A 21,877-nucleotide genomic window follows, 5' to 3' on the forward strand; every position below is an offset into this window, starting at 1 on the left:
TTTCCATCTCTTGGCAATTGTGAATAATGCTGCTATGAACATTGGCGTGCAGATATCTGTTCGTGTCACTGCTTTCCGATCTTCCGGGTATATACCGAGAAGTGCAGTCGCTGGATCGAATGGTAACTCTATATCTAGTTTTCTAAGGAACTGCCAGACTGACTTCCAGAGCAGCTGAACCATTATACAGTCCCACCAACAATGAATAAGAGTTCCAATTTCTCCACATCCCCTCCAGCATTTGTAGTTTCCTGTTTGTTTAATGGCAGCCATTCTAACCGGTGTTAGATGGTATCTCCTTGTGGTCTTGATTTGCATCTCTCTAATAGCTAGTGAAGCTGAACATTTTTTCATGTGTTTCTTGGCCATTTGTATTTCCTCTTCAGAGAACTGTCTTTCATATCTTTTGCCCATTTTATAATTGGGCTGTCTGTACTATTGTCATTGAGTTGTAGGATTTCTTTATATATGCAAGATATCAGTCTTTTGTCAGATACATGGTTTCCAAAAATTTTTTCCCATTGAGTTGGCTGCCTCTTTACCTTTTTGAGAAATTCCTTTGAGGTGCAGAAACTTCTAAGCTTGAGGAGTTCCCATTTATCTATTTTCTCTTTTGTTGCTTGTGCTTTGGGTGTAAAGTCTAGGAAGTGGCCTCCTAATACAAGGTCTTGAAGATGTTTTCCTACATTATCTTCTAGGAGTTTAATGGTACTTTCTTTTATATTGAGATCTTTGGTCCATTTTGAGTTAATTTTTGTGTAGGGGGTGAGGTAGGGGTCCTCTTTCATTCTTTTGGATATGGATATCCAACTCTCCCAGCCCCATTTGTTGAAAAGACCATTATGGCTCAGTTCGGTGACTTTGGGGGCCTTATCAAATATCAGTCGGCCATAGATCTGAGGGTCTATCTCTGAATTCTCAATTCGATTCCATTGATCTATATGTCTATCTTTGTGCCAGTACCATGCTGTTTTGGCAACTGTGGCTTTATAATAAGCTTCAAAGTCAGGGAGTGTAAGTCCTCCCACTTCGTTGTGGCCCCAGCCCCTGAGAAACTCACCTCCCCTCAAAAGTCCCTGGCTACTCTATCTATAAACAGTTGGTACAGTTGGGAGCAAGAGGCTTACTGCCTCACACATCCTGTTTTAGAACAGGCATTTCCTCCTCTCTGACAGCCCCAGGCTTTACTCTCTTAAAGATTCAGCTCAAGGGTCTCCCCATTCAGCAAGTCTTCCCTGCCTGCTCTGATCTAGCTGCTTTGCTTCCAATAGCTCCAGAGCCTAAGGGTTTTGTCACACACCACTCTGCAGTCACTGGCTCTTCCCTCTCTTCCCATTATCAGTTTTCGCAGGAAGGCCAGTCTCAAATGAGGGACCAGGCCTGGCTCATCTTTATAACCCTAGAATCTAGATCACTTTTAGTATACAGTAGGCATTCAATAAAGCCTAGAATTACAGAAAAGCCTTCTGACGCTATTTGCATATTCGGACTCAACGGGCATCTCTACCTCACCCCTCTAATTAGCCTGCTGAACCGCTAACAAGCAAAGGCATCACTTTGGTAACATTCCCACCCTCACGGCCCACCTTGGCCCTGAGTGCACGATCAAGTCCAATGTAACGCACTGTGCACGTATTCAGAGTGAACGTCTCCTTTATGCTAGCACCACCTGGAAAGGGCCTGAGCTTGAACGCTCCGCCGGGCCCTGTTTCCACAGAAGCTGAAGTCTACTGCGCCTACTTTCATGATGGATGAGTCACAGTGCGTTCCCCTCTGGAACTAGCTAAGTGATTTAAAGGCTTTTGACTTTGGATCTCAACAAGCACGTTGAGCGTTCCTGTTACTGTTTACCCAATTACTCATGGCTCAGATTAAATTCCTTGATTAAAAACCGTAAAAGCGTGTACTCTGGCACACACTTTCTTTGAAATCTAACTTTCATTTTCGCGAATAGGGGAGGCGTCCGGCCCAGGGTCTGACTCCACCCTCCGGCCTTCCCCAGGGCCCCAACCAGCGAATGGCCCTTGTCCTCTGCGCGAGGAGGGTCCCGATGAACCTTTGCGATGTCTCTGGAGAGCCCGGCCGCTCTAAGGAGAGAGGAGGCCCCTTAAGCGCAAAGGACCGAGTGCTGTAAAGACACATCGACGTCGCCAACAGCACAACGCTGCAGTGAACGCACTTCTCTCTGTCCAGGCACCTCCCGCCAAGGATTACTGGGATCCCGGCCACCCGGCGCCCACGCACCTGGCAGAGGGTCCGTACCCGCTCCGGGTGCTTCCAGATCTAGCGCTCCCGAATTCGGGGGGCTTCCAGGAGCTGCCCAATTCCAGGTGGTCCCGGTTCCAGCGCTCCCAGGCCTCTCCGCTCTGGGCGCCGACGTCCTGGCGAACGCGAGTGTAACCCGGTCCCCTCCGGCCTCCAGAGGCCGCGCCCCGCACCCGGCGTCCCAAGGGCCGAGCGCCTCTAGTGGAGACCGCTGCGGCGTGGCAGCGGGAACCCGGGGGCGGGCTCGGGCTTGAGCCGGTGGTTTCACTTCCAGAATCAGCCCGCAGGTTCAGGATGTTTTAAGTTTCTTCTTTCAGGCGGGTTTTGGCCAAGAAGTGTAACTCCAGAGTCGGAACTTGGGACGGTAGGTGGATGTTGCCGCCATTGAACTGAAAAATCAGGGAAATTCCTGGAGGCAGGGAAGAAGGAAATGACTGATTGGGGAAACGGGAGGGAAAGATAATGCATTTAGTTTAGGACTCCCTGCATTTGAAGTTTGTGGTTGTGTATGTAGGTAGTTGGAAATAATACGATTCTGCAGAGGTGGGAGCCGGGGACAAAGATCTATGATTCACTGAGTAGAGGTCAAGTGGGAAAGAATCAGATTCTCCAGGTACTCAATAAAATAAGAATAGAAAAAGTCAAGTACAAAATTTTGGCAAAGTTTGATGTTATATATATGTTAACAAAATAGAAATTTAAAAAATTGTTACAAGAGATAAAGGAAATATTTTATGTTGATAAAAGAGTAAATCCATGCAGTGGATATAACAATTATAAACCATACATACCTAACAGCAGAGACCTACAATATATGAAGCAAAAATGAACAGAAATGAGGGGAGAAACAGAGTTTTACAAAAATATTTGGGGCCTTCAATACCCCACTTTCAATAGATAGACTAAGCAGACAGAATATCAGGAAGGAAACAGAGGACTTGAACAACACTATAAAGCAACTAGACCTAGCAGAATGTACATAATACTCCACCCAACAACAGCAGAAGACATATCATTCTAAGTGCACATAGAACATTCTCCAGGATAGATGTTAGGCCATAATACAATTCTCAATAAATTAAAAAAGATGGAAATCATACAAAGTATCTTCTCCAACCATAATGAATGAACCTAGAAATCAGTATCAGAAGAGAAAATTGAAAATTCTCAAATATGTGGAAATTAAAGAACACCTTTTTTAAAATACAATTTTAATGAGATATATTCACATACCCTGCAATCATCCACGGTGTACAGTTATTCACAGTACCATCATATAGTTGTGCATTCATCACCAGAATCAATTTTTGAACATTTTCCTTATTCCAAAAGAAATAAAAGTAAAAAAGAACATAAAAATCCCAACCTCCCCCATCCCCCCTCATTATTTATTTACTTTTTTTGTCCTCATTTTTCTACTCATCTGCATGTATACTGCATAAAGGGAGTGTGAGCCACCAGATTTTTACAATCACACAGACACACCATGTAAGCTATATAGTTATGCCGTCACCTTCAAGAATCAAGGCTACTGGGTTGCAGTTTGACAGTTTCAGGTATTTCCTTCTAGCTATTCCAATACACTAAAAACTAAAGAGGGGTATCTTTATAACACATAAGAATGTCTTCCAGAGTGACTTCTGAACTCTATTTGAAATCTCTCAGCCACTGAAACTTTATTTTGTTTCATTTCGCTTCCTCCTCTTGGTTGAGAAGATTTTCTCAATCCCATGATGCAGGGTCCAGACTCATCCCTAGAAGTCATGTCCCATGTTGTGAACAGGATATCCACCCCTGGGAGTCATGTCCCATGTAGGGGGCAGAGCAGTAGTTTACCTGCCATGTGGGCTTAGAGAGAGCACGAGAGAGGGCCACATCTGAGCAACAAAGAGGTTCTCTGGGGGAGACTCTTAGGCATAATTATAAATAGGCTAAGCCTCTCCTTTGCAGTAAGAAGCTTCATAAGGGCAAGCTCCAAGATTGAGGGCTTATCCTACTAAACTGTAAGTCCTTAAAGTTTGTGAGAATATCAGTAATAACCCAGGTGGGGAAGTCCAACATTTCTGCAATTTTCCCCAGTTCCTCAGGGGGGACCTGCAAATATTTCATTCTCTGCCAAAATTACTTTGGTATGTATCGGGATTTCACACTAACCTGTACAAACCTACCAGATCTCACTTCCTATTCAGAGTCCCATGTAACTATGGAAACACTTCCTTAAACGATGGAAAAAAGAAAAAATCACTAGGGAAATTAGGAAATACTTTGACAAGAATGAAAACAATAACACAACACATGGAAACTTATGGGATGCAGTGAAAGCTGTGCTCAGCTGGATATTTATAGTTATAAACACCTACATTAAAAAAGAAGCAAAATCTCAAGTTAATAACCTAACTTTATACTTTAGCAAACTGGAAAAATAAGAGAAAACTAAACCCAAAGCCATCAAAAGGAAGGAAAAATAAAAACTGGATTGGAAAGAGATGAAGTAGAGAATAGAACAACAATAGAAGCAATAGAAGCATAAGTTGGTTATTTGAAAAAAATCAACAAGATTGACAAAGTATTACTTTGACTGACTAAGAAAAAGGGAGAAGACACAAATAACTAAAATCAAAAATGAAATTGGGACATTATTAACGACCCTATAAAAGAATATTAGAGACTACCAAGAATAATCATTTGCCAGCAAAGCAGATAACTTAAATGGACCTATTCCTAGAAACACAAAAATTACTACAACTGACTCAGGAGGAAATATAAAATCTGAATAGACCTATAACAAGGAAAAAGATAAAAACAGGAATCAAAGATTCTCAACAAAGAAAGCTCAGGATCAAATGGCTACACTGCCATAATCTACCAAACATTCAAATAAGAATTAACACCAATCCTTCTCAACTCTTCCCCAAAAAATAGAAGAGGGGGTAACGCTTCTTAACTCATTCTGTGAGGCTAGCACTACCGTGATACCAAAGCCAGACAAAGACATTACTAGAAAAGAAAACTACAGACCAATATTCTTTATTAACAAAAATCCTTAACAAGCAAACTGAATTCAGCAGTAAATTAAAATGATTATACATCATGACCAAGTGGAATTTATACCAGGAAAGCAAGGGGTTTTCAACATATAAAAATCAATGAATGTAATAAACCAGATTTATAAAGGAAAAAAAATCATGAGATTATCTCAACTGATGCATAAAAAGCCTTTGATAAAATCCAACATCTTTTTATGACAAAGACACCCAACAAAATAGGAATAGAAGGAAATTTATTCAACATGAGAAAGGCCCTAAATGATGAAAACACAGTTGACATCATACTCAATGGTAAAAGACTGAAGAAAGCTTTCTGCCTTAAAGCAGGAATTAAGAAAAGGAGGCTCAGTTTCACCACTTTTAGTCAACTTTGTACTAGAAAGTCTAGGCAGAGCAATCAGTCAAGTAAAAAAAAAAAAAAGCTATCTAGGTTGGAAAGGAAGAAGTAAAACTATCTATATTCTTAGATAACATCATCTTATATATAGAAAATCCTGAAGAGTCCACAGAAAAACCATTACAGCTAATAAATTCAGAAAAATTGCAAGGTACAAGATGAGCAAACAAAAATCAGTTATATTTCTATAAACTTAGCAATGAACAGTCCAAAAGCAAATTAATATAACAATTCCATTTACAATAGCATCCAAAGGAATAAAATACCTAGGAATGAATCTAACCAATGACAAAACATTGCTGAAAGAAATCAGAGAAAACCTAAATGAATGGAATAACATCCGGTATTCATGGATTGGACAACAATATTGTTGAGGTGGCAATATTCCCCAACATGATCTATAGATTCAATGTGATCTTAAATCAAAATCACAATGGCCTTTTATTTGCAGGAATGGAAAAGCTGATCCTAAAATTCATATGGAATTGCAATGAAGTCAGAAGAGCCAAAACAATATTGAAAATGAAGAACAACACTGGGAGGACTCCTAGCTTTTCAATTTGAAAATTTAATACAAAAGTACAATAATCAAAATGGTGCAAGACCATTCCTCTGTAGCTCAGGAGAGCATCCCATCTCCCCTGGTCTGCTCTCAGTATTCTGGCAACTTTGTGCTCTCACTGCAGTTCTTTGTGTTCTACATTATCCTCTCCCTTCCAAGTCTAGCTGGATTGCAGAGTTAAGTTTCTGAGTATGAAATAAAAACTTAAACAACCAAGAAAAAAAAATAGTGCAGTACTGGCATAAGGAGCCACAGAATTGAATTTAGAGTCCAAAATAAGCCCATATATCTATGGCCAATTGATTTTGACAAAGGTGCAAAGACCATTCAATGGGGAAAGAATAGTCTCTTCAACTAATGGTGCTGGGACAACTGGATACCCACATGCAAAAGAATGTAATACAAAATTGTTCAAAGATCTAATTATAATAACTAAAAGCATACAAGTCTTAGAAGAAAACATGGGAGTAAACTTTTGTGACCTTTGATTTGACAGTGGTTTCTTAGATATGACACCCAAAACACAAGTAACAAAAGAAAAACTAGATAAATTGTACTTCATCAAATTTAAAATTTTGTGCATCAAGGGATACTATCAAGAAAATGAAAAGACAACCTCCAGAAAGGGAGGAAATAGTTGAAAATCATAGATCTGATCATGGTTTACTATCCAGAATGTGAAAAGAACTCCTACAACTCAACAATAAAAAGATAAACAACCCAATTAATAAATAGGCTAAGGACTTAGACATTTCTCCAAGAAAAGACATACAGATGGCCAAGATACACATGAAAAAATAATATTCAGCATTATTAGTCACTAGAGAAATGCAAGCCAAAACCATGATGAGTTAGTACTTCACAACCACTAGGTTGGCTGTTATTTAAAAAAATCCAAAAATAGGATGTGTTGCAGAGGATGTGGAGAACTGGAACCTTTATGCATCACTGGTGGGAATGTACAATAGTGCTGATGCTCTCTAAAACACTTCCGTGGTTTCTCAAAAAGTTAAACATGGAATTATCATACATCCTGGCAATGAAAACATTGAAAAGAAAACAGGAACTCAAAGAGATACTTTACACCCATGTTCATAAAGGCATTATTCATAATAGGCAAAAGGTAGAAACTCAAATGTCCATCAACAAATGAATGGATAAAATGTAGTATATCATAAAAAGTGAGGGAGTTTTGATACATTCTACAACATGGATGAACATAGAAAATATTATGCCTACTGAAATAAGCCAGATACAAAGGACAAATATTGTATGATTCTACTTATATAAAATATCTAGAATATGCAAATTCATAGATACAGAAAGTGGATTTGAGGTTTCCAGGAGCTGGAGACAGGAGGTGTGTGTGTGTGTGTGTGAAATGCACCATTGCTTAATGGGTATAGAGTTTCTGTTTGGGGTGAAGAAAATGTTTTGGAAATGGATGATGGTTATACCTTGTAAATGTGCTTAATGCCACTGAATTTTATACTTAAGAAAGGTTAAAGTGGCAAACTGTGTTTTAAATATATATATATATATATATATATATATATATATATTTGACCACAGTAAAATTTTTTTTAAATGGTTAAAATGGTAAAATTTATGTTACATTTATTTCGCCACACACAAAAAGTATCAAATTAGAGAAAACGTGTAAAATGCCTGACACGTAGGAGCCACTCAAAAATATTTTAAGGAATATGCAGTGGAACAAATATGAAAGTTTTTTGGATAAACTTGGCCCCTTGCAATTATTTATATATTTAGGATGTGCAAATCACTGATAATTTTTGTATTTGTGGAAATAAATCTGCTATAGAGTGATTGAAGAACCACCAAACATTTACATAAACATTTCAATTATGTTGAAGAAGAAAATAAAAACATAGGAGTAACAATTGTCATTGTTGTGATCAGCAAATATTCGGGCCAGAATTCTGTTATTATTTCTTCAACATCACTGGTCAATCATTCTAGAATGTAGTGGAGGTCATCATGCCTTTGTTGGGTGGATTCTTAGGTTTCAGTGAGCTTTTGCTGCAAGTCCAGCACACCAAAGCAAAAGTTCTGCCTATATTAATTACCAAAATTTTCAAAGAATATGTCTTGTAGCATCAAATATTGTTGTTGGAAACTTCTTGACTAAGGTAAAAATTATATAATTCTGAGGCTTTGGGGCCTTGATGAGGAACTCTTCCCCACTCTTACACACAGATGAGGCAGGCTGTGGTTTCCTTTCTGTTTGCCCTGGAAGCCAGGTACTTCCATCTCTCTGTGAGTGTCCCCACCCTGCTGGAGTCACCCTTCCTAATCTGGATGATCTGGTATTGGGGATCACCTCTTGGCCAGGCCTGCATGACTGTTCTCTCTTGATTGGGCTGTCAGTGCTACCACCAGCTCAGCAAGGAAAAATTCTTGATCCTAGGAGCATCTTTCATAACCAAGATAAACTATGTTAAAAGAACGGTTATTACCAAATAATTTGGGAATAACAAAAGTATTGTTTTGTATCTTGTAAAACCATTTGACATGACCTGTAAGACAGGATTTTGGCAGACAACCTGAGTTGTCTGAAGTCATGCTAAAGATGAACTGAAGTCATGCTAAAGATGAAAACATCTGCTCATTGAAGTTTTAGGTGATAGGTATTGTGCTAAGTTTTTAATATACCTTCTTTTAATTTAAGCTTCTTGACAACACCATGAGGTAGGTATTATTATTATTATCCCCATTTTGCAGATGAGAAGACTATGAGTTTCAGAGAGGTTGGTGCTCAAGATTATAAAGCTCTTTGTAACTTGTCAAGCTTGGATTTGATCCCAGGCTGCCTGACTCCAAAGCATGGGCTCTTAACCATTAGATTATAATACCCCCCTGACTCCTATGATGGCATAAAGGATTGTATCCAAATGGGTAATTTGTGGCGATAACTCCTGTATGGGAGTTCTTAGTCTAACCTTTCTCTACAGCAATACTTAAAGATGCATCAAGTATAGGAGCAGCTGATGAAGTTGAGCCTTTCATTGTTTGGTAGAATAGAAGTTGGAAGTTCCTCCTCTCCACTCCTTCTGGAGCATAATGGATTTAGAGGCCCCTTCAAGCTTAGTGAGCAGTTTTGAGAATTATGTGCACTGTAGGTGAAAACTTATATATTAGAACCTAAATTTAACAGCAGGATAAGACTTGGGTATGGAAAGGCCCATTTATTCAATCAACAAGCCATGTGAGCAGGCACGAAAGTAAAGGATATTGTGGCTGCCCTCAAAAATACACAACATTTTAGGAAAATGATGAGATTTTTGGGGCAGGCTTTCACACCAATTGCCTATCTTAAATGAAGATGAAATGTCCCTGTCGGGCATCTTAAATATTCATGTAATCTTGGAAGTGTAGGCTCTAGAATCCTTATTCACAATGAAAATTAAAAAACAACAGAACAAAGCCAAAACCCTGATTTAGGGAAGCAGAACTGTCTTTGAAATAGAAAGCAATTGGGGGGTGGGGTGGGGTGGGGGGCGAATTTCTATGAATTTTTCTTTTAATTAGCTTTAACCACTGGTGGTTTGCTTCAGCTATTATAGCGGTTGTTATAAATGGCAACTTCAACTTATTTCTTTCAACAATTTACTTGGATTACTGTTGTTTAAACATACACGAAGTCCAACTATGTACACTACGCCAGACTTGCAGTGCTGTAACTTCCTAAATTAAAGGGCTGTGTCTGCATCCGCCCAAGACACATTTCTTGAATTCTGCACTTTCTGTGCTCAGTTTTAATATCTAATGGGCACACACCGCCAAACTGCCGATTAATATAGCTATTTTTGGTGTGAATTCTGACATCTTTATCTTAGCCCTATGAAATAGTGTGGCAGATTGCCCTTTTTTTTCTTTATTAAGTCACATCCAGCCAAAGTGGAAAACAAAGACACAAAACTAAACCAAACAAAAACAACCCAAAGTAATGCTAAAAGAAAAGGTAGGCAAACAGCCAAAAATCACCTCTAAAAAGTATTAGTGTCTAGATTGTGAGTTGTGAATGTCTACGTTCCCTACCTTGCGGGGAACAATGAGACCTACTTTTCCCGTAGGCACTACCCTCAGTTCAAGTGCCTTTAGCTTCTGCTTGGCAACCAAACGGAAGTCTACCCCTAGGAACGGATTCCCTGGGGCACCACGGCCCAGGCGGGAGGTGCCGCGCAGTCGCGCCCAGGTTAACGACCGCCTCTGGCGCGTCGACGGGAGTTGTAGTTTGCCTGGTTCCGATGCCTTATGCACCACAGCGTGGCGGCGAGCTGCTGTGAACTACACTTCCCAAGAGGCCTAGGGTCGGGGCGGGCCGGGGGCAGGGCTCCAGTTGGAGGCGGCTGCTGAGGCGCCTGTTTCGTAAATGCGGCGGGCGGTGGCGGTACCGCGCTGTGGTTCGAGTGGCCCCAGCGGCAAGCGGGAACGGAGGGAGAGCCTATCGGTAATTCGTGGGTGGACAGGCGGGGCGGAGGAAGTCTTTCAGTCGGCCATCTCCTCATCGAGAGGGCCGACAGGCACGAGAGGGTCGGTGTTCGGTCTCTTCGGAGCTGCTTCGGTCTGGGGAGTAGGGCATCCGCGGTCGGCAGACTCGGGGGAACGGACGGAGATCCCGGGCCCAGGGACACCGGGGCGATGGCAATGTTACTGGGCACCTTGCCTCTCGGCTGGGCCTTTCTCTCCCGTGGTTTGGACCTACTCTTCTCAGAGATATAGTTGTAGCAATTCTCCCTTCTCTCCCTTTTCATCAGACTACAAACACGCTGTTATTTCTCCTATCTTAGAAAAAGCCTTTCTCTCTCTACTTTCCTGTGCAGCTACTGTCCCATTTATTTCCTTCCCTTTAGAACAAAACTCCTGGAAAGCGTTATCACTGTCTGCAATTCCTTATTGTTTCATGCATTCACTCCCAGCTTTTGCCCAGTCCTCTCATTGAAGTCATCATGATTTCTGCTGTGCTAAATTTAAAAGTCAGTTATCAGTCCTCCTCATATGTCCATCTATTAGCAGCATTAACACAGCTAATCCCTGTTTCTTCTTTGAAACACTATTCACTTGGCTTCAAGGACATTACAGTTTTTACCTGTTGTCTTTCTTGTCTGTCCTCAATCCCTTAGTGCAGTCATCCAGTGTCAAGGCTTTAAATACCATCTATATGCTGAGGGTGCCAAGGTTTATGCTTCATAGTTTTGACCTCTTACATGAATTCCCTTCTTGTTGATCAAGCTGGTTACACAACATCTCTACTTGGATATCTAGTAGGCATCCTCAAATGTCCTAAATACAACTCTTGATCACTCACTCCCCCAAACGTTTTTATCCCCAGTCTTGCTCATTTCAGTTAAAGGCAACTCCATTCTTCTAGTTGCTCAGCCAGACATTTTTAAGGAATTAAGGGGAGGATCCCAGTGACCTCTGGAGATTGGTTAGACAATAAATGAGGTAGGTTATATAGTCTGACCATGTGAGATTCATTTTTTTTTTTTTTTTCTCTTAATGGTGGAAGAAGGGAGATAGTGTAGAAGCAGAAAAGAATAAGGTGAACGCATATTCTACCTTTAAGCCTAGCGGTCCAAGGGTATGAGCTGCCTAGGAAGAAGCGTTCTCAGAAATGTGAAGGAAATGCTTGGAAAAGAGATTATAATAGGGGATTTTACTGATGGTGGATGTTAGAGTGTTTTGGAATTGGGGAGCCTTGTGAGATGGACACAGGATATGGCATGTAGAGCTGCATGGGGATTAGAGTATAAAAGATAAAGGGTGACTCTGGAGTCTGGGGTTTCTTATGGTGACTGACATAAATAGGTTTAAACCTATAATTGGATTAATCTTGGAGAATTCAAGATAAATATCAATGATGGCCTGCGAGAACTGGTGGGTTTCTGGAGGGATGGGGTGAGGGGTGGGCGGGCAGGTGTGATGCCCTTGATTTCCACAGATGGAGGTTAGGAGGTCTGGGATGGTTGGGTCTTACTCTACCTCTGTTATCTGCACAGCTTGCCCCTTCATCTCCTCTGCGTCTTTTAATTTTACCTTTCAGTGAGTCCTCCCTGACCACCCTATCCAAACAGGCCTTGGCCACTCTTCCCCTCCCCCATCATGGCCTTTACTTTTTCCTTAGCACTCTTTGCTGTATAACATATGGTATAATTTACTTATTTGTATGTGCGTGTTTTTCCCTATTGTACTCTGATTTATTAACTGCTTTATAGCCAGGGCCTAGAACAGTCAGTATCTGGAATAGTGTAGGAATGCAATAAATGTTAGTTGAGTAAAATCACAGTCATACAAAGCAGGAAGAACTTATATTTTCCATTTTGATGTCCAATTTAAGTATATCTGTTTGAAAATTACATTAGGAATGTTTGTTTAAATTTTATTTTATTAGAGAAATTATAGTTTTACAGAACAATCATGCAGAAAATACAGAGTTCCTGTATACCCTTCCTCACATACACAGTTTTCCCTATTATTAACAGTTTGCATTAGTGTAGTAACTTTGTTACAACTGATGAAACAATATTATTATAATTATACTACTAATTACAGTTCAGTGTTTACATTAGGGTTCATTGTGTTGTACAATCCTAAGTTTTTTTTTTTTTTAATTTTTATTCTAGTAACATATACAGTCTAAAATTTCCCCCTTTACTACATTCAAATATATAATTCATTAATGTTAATGTCATTCATAATGTTGTGATACCATCACAATCATCTATTACCAAAAGTTTTTCATCACTCCAAACAGAAATTCTGTACCAATTAAGCATTAACTCCCAATTCCCTACCCCTACCCTAGCCCCTGGTAACCTGTATTCTAGTTTCTGACTATGAATTTGCATATCCTAACAATTTCACATCACTGGGATCATACAATACTTGTCCTGGCTTATTTCATTCATCGTGATGTCTTCAAGATTCATCCATGTCATTACATTTATCAGAACTTCAAGGAATTTGGTTATTTTACAGTATGATAATTCATGCAGAGTAGCTGTCCTACTACATGAGCCTATAATTTCTATTGTTGAGCATTGAATGAGCCCAAGTAATATTTTATACTTAGTTTGTATTCAATATAACCTTATTCTGATTTAATTTTTTTTTAGTTTTTTTAACTCAATTTTATTGAGATATATTCACAAACCATACAGCCACCCACAGTGTACAAATAGTTGTTCACAGTACTATTATACAGTTGTGCATTCACCACCAAAATCAATTTTTTAACATTTTCATTACCACACACAAAATAAGTAAGAATAAAAATTAAAGCAAAAAAGAACACCCCAAAACATCCCATACCCCCCATCCCTCCTTATTATTCATTTACCTTTTGTCCAAAATTTTCTACTCATCTATCTGTACACTGGCTAACGGGAGTGGGAGCCACAAGATTTTCACAATTCCATGGTCACAATATAAGCTATGTAAGGTATATAGTTATACAGTTGTCTTCAAGAATCAAGGCTACCTATTTACATATAAGACAGTACTTCTGTTTCAAAACACAAACAGCAGAGATAGGGTCCCCTGAAATCGTCTGGAGAGGTTCTGTTGTTGAAGCCTAGATAACACTAGCAAGAGTGAGAGCAGAAGAGCTGATCAAGGTTTAGATTACAATGGCCTAAGAGAAGAGTACTTGACAGCGTGAGACTGAGTAATATTAGGGTTGGGGCAGAATAAGCTAGCTATTAAATGGCACTGTGGATATAGGGTCAAAACAAACAAACAAAAAAAGAATCAGGGTTACTGAGTTGCAGTTCAACAGATTCAGGTATCTCCCTCTAGCTGTTCCAATACCCTGAAAACTAAAAAGGGTTATCTATATGATGCATAAGATTCAGAATGACCTCTTGACTCCATTTGAAATCTTTCAGCTACTGAAACTTTATTTTCTTTCATTTCTCTTCCCCCTTTTGGTCCAAGAAGGCTTTCTCAATCCCATGATGCCGGGGCCAACCTCATCCCCACAAGTCATATCCCATGCTGCCAGGGAGATCTACAACCCTGAGGGTCATGTCCCTTATAGCGGTGAGGGCGGTGAGTTTACCTGCCCAGTTGGCTTAGAGAGAGAGGCCACATCTGAGCAACAAAAGAGGTTCTCTGTGGCTGACTCTTAGAGACAATTATACATAGGCTTAGGCTCTCCTTTGCAGTAACAAACTTTATAAGGGCAAGCCCCAAGATCGAGGGCTCAGCCTTCTAAAGTGGTAGTTCCCAATGCTTGTGAGAATATCAGTAATTCCCTAGGTGGGGAAGTTTAATATTTGCACACTTTCCCCCAGTCCCTCAAGGGGGCTTTGCAAGTACATTTTTATTCTCTGCTGAAATTACTCTAGGGTGTATTGGGGCTTCACACTAACCTGTACAAACCAACTAGATTTCACTGCCTATGCAAAGTTCCATGTAATTATCATGTTTGAATAAACTGACCATACAAATTAAATTATGTAGTGTGCTACAAAAAATACAGATTTTGCACCTAATAAACATCTCTTCCTTTGGTCTCATACAGAAGTTGAAGTTTTAAAACACTGTCAATATCATCCTTTACTCTTTAGTCTGATTTTCCTTAGTCCTAACCAAGTCCATTTCATTCATATCTCTCGCTGAAGTGTGATCTCTTTTTCAGACTCTTTAACATTTGCTGTGTGGGGCAATGCTGACATTAATAGCTACCGGATTCTGGCTCTGAATCTCAGATGTAACACAGATACCCAAAATTCCTGGGACTTACAGGGTTATACACAAAGAGCTCAGCATCTTAGAATTTAGAAATAGCCATTACAATTCAGGAATAGATGTAACTGCTGTAAGAGCTTACGATCTAGGAACCTTTACAGTAAGCCGTCCCTGATAACCTATGCTCTCAGACTCAATTCACAGAGTTTGCACATCATAGTTGGTCTATGTTAGTGAGGCGTTATAATGTTTTTCTTTTCATTTCTGGTTTATTTCCCTCAACATACTGTTCTCAGTTTCCATTCACCTCACAACTTCATTCCTTCTTGTAGCAGCTCAATATTCCATTGTATGTATACACCACTGTTAACCTTTACATTCATCAGTCAATGTACCCTTAGGCCACCTTCATCCACCACAAATTATGAATACTGCCACCATATACCTCACTGTGCAAATGTCCATTCGTGTCCCTGTTTTACGTTCTTCCAAGTATACACCCAGTAACAGGATTGCAGGACCATGTGGTAACTCCAAGCTTAGTTTCCTGTGGAACCACCACACTGCCCTCCAGATGGGCTACACCATTCTACTTCCCCACCAACAGTGATTGGGTACATCCCTCCCTCCACATTTTCTCTAGTACTTGTATCCCTCTGTTTATTTTTTAGACAGTTTTATTCACACACCATAATTCCCTCCTAAGTAAATAATCAATGGTTCCCCATATAATCACATACTTATGCATTTACCACCACTATCTATATGATGACATTTCCATTTCTTCCACAAAGAAAGAGGAAGAGGTGAAAAAAGAAAGAAAGAAAATGGCAACTAAAAAGCAACAAAAGAAAAGATAAAATAAAATACAATAAAAAAGTCAGACACCACCACCAACACCAAGAATCCCATACCCCTCCCTTATATCCCTCTATTTTTGACATTTAGCTTTGGTATATTGCCTTTGTTACAATTAATGGAAGCATATTACAATGTTACTGTTAACTATAGACATCAGTTGTATTGACTGTATTTTTCCCCAATACCATCCCATTTTCATGCCTTCCAAAGTTGACATTCATTTGTTCTCCCTCATGTGAAAACATTCTTATATTTGTACCATCATGCAGTATTGTGCTATCCATTTCTGGATCTATACAATCAATCCTGTTGAACATTACGTATTCCTTCAGCATCAAATGCCCCATCTTTACCCTCTTTCCTTTTTTTTTTTTTTTATCTTCATTTTATTGAGGTATATTCACATACCACGCAGTCATACAAAACAAATCGTACTTTCGATTGTTTACAGTACCATTACATAGTTGTACATTCATCACCTAAATCAATCCCTGACACCTTCATTAGCACACACACAAAAATAACAAGAATAATAATTAGAGTGAAAAAGAGCAATTGAAGTAAAAAAGAACACTGGGTACCTTTGTCTGTTTGTTTCCTTCCCCTATTTTTCTACTCATCCATCCATAAACTAGACAAAGTGGAGTGTGGTCCTTATGGCTTTCCCAATCCCGTTGTCACCCCTCATAAGCTACATTTTTATACAACTGTCTTCGAGATTCATGGGTTCTGGGTTGTAGTTTGATAGTTTCAGGTATCCACCACCAGCTACCCCAATTCTTTAGAACCTAAAAAGGGTTGTCTAAAGTGTGCGTAAGAGTGCCCACCAGAGTGACCTCTCGGCTCCTTTTGGAATCTCTCTGCCACTGAAGCTTATTTCATTTCCTTTCACATCCCCCTTTTGGTCAAGAAGATGTTCTCCGTCCCACGATGCCAGGTCTACATTCCTCCCTGGGAGTCGTATTCCACGTTGCCAGGGAGATTCACTCCCCTGGGTGTCTGATCCCATGTAGGGGGGAGGGCAGTGATTTCACCTTTCAAGTTGGCTTAGCCAGAGAGAGAGGGCCACATCTGAGCAACAAAGAGGCATTCGGGAGGAGGCTCTTAGGCACAACCATAGGGATGCCTAGCCTCTCCTTTGCAGCAACCGCCTTCCCAAGGGTAAAACCTATGGTAGAGGGCTCAACCCATCAAACCACCAGTCCCCTATGTCTGTGGTCTTGTTAGCAACCATGGAGGTGGGGTAGGCAAATACCCCTGCATTCTCCACAGGCTCCTCAAGGGGGCACTACATCTTTTTTTCCTTGTTTTTCTTTTTTTTTTTTTTAACTTTCCCTTCTTTTTTAAATCAACTGTATGAAAAAAAAGTTAAAAAGAAAACAAACATACAATAAAAGAACATTTCAAAGAGACCATAACAAGGGAGTAAGAAAAAGACAACTAACCTAAGATAACTGCTTAACTTCCAACATGTTCCTACTTTACCCCAAGAAAGTTACCTAATATAGCAACATTTCTGTGAACTTGTTCCTACTATATCCATCAGAAATTAACAGACCATAGTCATTCCTGGGCATCCCCAGAACGTTAAATAGCTTATCTGTTCTTCTTGGATTATTGTTCCCCCTTCCTTAATTGCTCTCTATTGCTAGTTCCCCTACATTCTACATTATAAACCATTTGTTTTACATTTTCAAAGTTCACATTAGTGGTAGCATATAATATTTCTCTTTTTGTGCCTGGCTTATTTCGCTCAGCATTATGTCTTCAAGGTTCATCCATGTTGTCATATGTTTCACGAGATCGTTCCTTCTTACTGCCGCGTAGTATTCCATCGTGTGTATATACCACATTTTATTTATCCACTCATCTGTTGAAGGACATTTGGGTTGTTTCCATCTCTTGGCAATTGTGAATAATGCTGCTGTGAACATTGGCGTGCAGATATCTGTTCGTGTCACTGCTTTCCGATCTTCCGGGTATATACCGAGAAGTGCAATCGCTGGATCGAATGATAACTCTATATCTAGTTTTCTAAGGAACTGCCAGACTGACTTCCAGAGCAGCTGAACCATTATACAGTCCCACCAACAATGAATAAGAGTTCCAATTTCTCCACATCCCCTCCAGCATTTGTAGTTTCCTGTTTGTTTAATGGCAGCCATTCTAACCGGTGTTAGATGGTATCTCCTTGTGGTCTTGATTTGCATCTCTCTAATAGCTAGTGAAGCTGAACATTTTTTCATGTGTTTCTTGGCCATTTGTATTTCCTCTTCAGAGAACTGTCTTTTCATATCTTTTGCCCATTTTATAATTGGGCTGTCTGTACTATTGTCCTTGAGTTGTAGGATTTCTTTATATATGCAAGATATCAGTCTTTTGTCAGATACATGGTTACCAAAAATTTTTTCCCATTGAGTTGGCTGCCTCTTTACCTTTTTGAGAAATTCCTTTGAGGTGCAGAAACTTCTAAGCTTGAGGAGTTCCCATTTATCTATTTTCTCTTTTGTTGCTTGTGCTTTGGGTGTAAAGTCTAGGAAGTGGCCGCCTAATACAAGGTCTTGAAGATGTTTTCCTACATTATCTTCTAGGAGTTTTATGGTACTTTCTTTTATATTGAGATCTTTGGTCCATTTTGAGTTAATTTTTGTGTAGGGGGTAAGGTAGGGGTCCTCTTTCATTCTTTTGGATATGGATATCCAACACTCCCAGCCCTATTTGTTGAAAAGACCATTATGACTCAGTTCAGTGACTTTGGGGGCCTTATCAAAGATCAGTCGGCCATAGATCTGAGGGTCTATCTCTGAATTCTCAATGTGATTCCATTGATCTATATGTCTATCTTTTGGCAACTGTGGCTTTATAATAAGCTCCAAAGTCAGGGAGTGTAAGTCCTCTCACTTCGTTTTTCTTTTTTAGAGTGTCTTTAGCAATTCGAGGCATCTTCCCTTTCCAAATAAATGTGATAACTAGCTTTTCCAAGTCTGCAAAGTAGGTTGTTGGAATTTTGATTGGGATTGCATTGAATCTGTAGATGAGTTTGGGTAGAATTGACATCTTAATGACATTTAGCCTTCCTATCCATGAACATGGAATATTTTTCCATCTTTTAAGGTCCCCTTGTATTTCTTTTAGTAGAGTTATGTAGTTTTCTTTGTATAGGTCTTTTACATCTTTGGTTAAGTTTATTCCTAGGTACTTGATTTTTTTAGTTGCTATTGAAAATAGTATCTTTTTCTTGAGTGTCTCTTCAGTTTGTTCATTTCTAGCATATAGAAACATTACTGACTTATATGCATTAATCTTGTATCCCGCTACTTTGCTAAATTTGTTTATTAGCTCTAGTAGCTGTATCGTCGATTTCTCAGGGTTTTCTAGATATAAGATCATATCATCTGCAAACAATGACAGTTTTACTTCTTCTTTTCCAATTTGGATGCCTTTTATTTCTTTGTCTTGCCGGATTGCCCTGGCTAGCACTTCCAGCACAATGTTGAATAACAGTGGTGACAGCGGGCATCCTTGTCTTGTTCCTGATCTTAGAGGGAAGGCTTTCAGTCTCTCACCATTGAGTACTATGCTGGCTGTGGGTTTTTCATATATGCTCTTTATCATGTTGAGGAAGTTTCCTTCAATTCCTACCTTTTGAAGTGTTTTTATCAAAAAGGGATGTTGGATTTTGTCAAATGCTTTTTCAGCATCTATTGAGATGATCAATTGATTTTTCCCTTGTGACTTGTTAATGTGTTGTAATACATTGATTGATTTTCTTATGTTGAACCATCCTTGCATGCCTGGAATGAACCCCACTTGGTCATGGTGTATGATTTTTTTAATGTGTCTTTGGATTCGATTTCCAAGTATTTTGTTGAGGATTTTTGCATCTATATTCATTAGGGAGATTGGCCGGTAGTTTTCCTTTTTTGTAGCATCTTTGCCTGGTTTTGGTATTAGATTCATGTTAGCTTCATAAAATGAGTTAGGTAATGTTCCATTTTCTTCAATGTTTTGAAAGAGTTTGAGTAAGATTGGTGTCAGTTCTTTCTGGAAAGTTTGGTAGAATTCCCCTGTGAAGCCATCTGGCCCTGGGCATTTATTTGTGGGAAGATTTTTGATGACTGATTGGATCTCTTTGCTTGTGATGGGTTGGTTGAGGTCTTCTATTTCTTCTCTGGTCAGTCTAGGTTGTTCATATGTTTCCAGGAAATTGTCCATTTCTTCTACATTATCCAGTTTGTTGTCATACAGTTGTTCATAATATCCTCTTATAATTTTTTTAATTTTTTCAGGATCTGCAGTTATGTCACCTTTTTCATTCATTATTTTGTTGATATGGGTCTTCTCTCTTTTTGATTTTGTCAGTCTAGCTAGGGGCTTGTCAATCTTGTTGATCTTCTCAAAGAACCAACTTTTGGTGATATTTATCCTCTCTATTGTTTTTTTGTTCTCTGTGTCATTTATTTCTGCTTTAATCCTTGTTATTTCTTTTCTTCTACTTGGTTTAGGATTGGTTTGCTGTTCATTTTCTAGCTTCTTCAGTTGATCCATTAGTTCTTTGATTTTGGCTCTTTCTTCCTTTTTTTTTTTTTTTTTTTTTTTTAAATCATCATTTTATTGAGATATATTCACATACCACGCAGTCATACAAAACAAATTGTACTTTCGATTGTTTACAGTACCATTACATAGTTGTACATTCATCACCTAAATCAATCCCTGACACCTTCATTAGCACACACACAAAAATAACAAGAATAATAATTAGAGTGAAAAAGAGCAATTGAAGTAAAAAAGAACACTGGGTACCTTTGTCTGTCTGTTTCCCTCCCCTACTTTTCTACACATCCATCCATAAACTAGACAAAGTGGTGTTTGGTCCTTATGGCTTTCCCAATCCCATTGTCACCCCTCATAAGCTACATTTTTATACAACTGTCTTCGAGATTCATGGGTTCTGGGTTGTAGTTTGATAGTTTCAGGTATCCACCACCAGCTACCCCAATTCTTTAGAACCTAAAAAGGGTTGTCTAAAGTGTGCATAAGAGTGCCCACCAGAGTGACCTCTCGGCTCCTTTTGGAATCTCTCTGCCACTGAAGCTTATTTCATTTCCTTTCACATCCCCCTTTTGGTCAAGAAGATGTTCTCCGTCCCACGGTGCCAGGTCTACATTCCTCCCTGGGAGTCATATTCCACGTTGCCAGGGAGATTCACTTCCCTGGGTGTCTGATCCCACGTAGGGGGGAGGGCAGTGATTTCACCTTTCAAGTTGGCTTAGCCAGAGAGAGAGGGCCACATCTGAGCAACAAAGAGGCATTCAGGAGGAGACTCTTAGGCACAAATACAGGGAGGCCTAGCCTCTCCTTTGCAGCAACCGTCTTCCCAAGGGTAAAACTTATGGTAGAGGGCTCAACCCATCAAACCACCAGTCCCCTATGTCTGTGGTCATGTTAGCAACCATGGAGGTGGGGTAGGCGAATACCCCTGCATTCCTCCACAGGCTCCTCAAGGGGGCACTACATCTTTTTTTTTTTTTTTTTTTTCCCCTTGTTTGTTTTTTTTTTTTTTTTTTTTTTTTTTTTTTTTTTTTAACTTTCCCTTCTTTTTTCAAATCACCTGTATGAAAAAAAAAGTTAAAAAGAAAACAAACATACAATAAAAGAGCATTTCAAAGAGACCATAGCAAGGGAGTAAGAAAAAGACAACTAACCTAAGATAACTGCTTAACTTCCAACATGTTCCTACTTTACCCCAAGAAAGTTACATAATATAGCAACATTTCAGTGAACTTGTTCCTACTACAACCATCAGAAATTAACAGACCATAGTCATTTCTGGGCATCCCCAGAACGTTAAATAGCTTATCTGTTCTTCCTGGATTATTGTTCCCCCCTTCCTTAATTGCTCTCTACTGCTAGTTCCCCTACATTCTACATTATAAACCATTTGTTTTACATTTTTCAAAGTTCACATTAGTGGTAGCATATAATATTTCTCTTTTTGTGCCTGGCTTATTTCGCTCAGCATTA

The 21,877-nt window shown here is 39.5% G+C and overlaps 1 protein-coding gene across 3 annotated transcripts in view; it reads left to right on the plus strand.

Annotated features, from left to right (window-relative positions):
• Positions 1 to 21,877, plus strand: part of CENPJ (centromere protein J) — a 99,986-nt gene that overhangs the window by 3,474 nt on the left and 74,635 nt on the right. For 2 of the 3 annotated variants that reach the window (XM_037799680.1, XM_037799682.1), the window contains exon 1: positions 10,636 to 10,745. The exons of the other annotated variant lie outside the window; for it this stretch is intronic. The gene's annotated coding sequence lies outside the window, so the exon portion shown is untranslated. Of the gene's footprint in view, positions 1 to 10,635; positions 10,746 to 21,877 lie in introns of those variants that run through there. 3 annotated transcript variants of the gene reach the window in all.

Source organism: Choloepus didactylus, chromosome 12 (assembly GCF_015220235.1).
Source record: "Choloepus didactylus isolate mChoDid1 chromosome 12, mChoDid1.pri, whole genome shotgun sequence".
NCBI classification, from domain to species: Eukaryota; Metazoa; Chordata; class Mammalia; order Pilosa; family Megalonychidae; genus Choloepus; species Choloepus didactylus.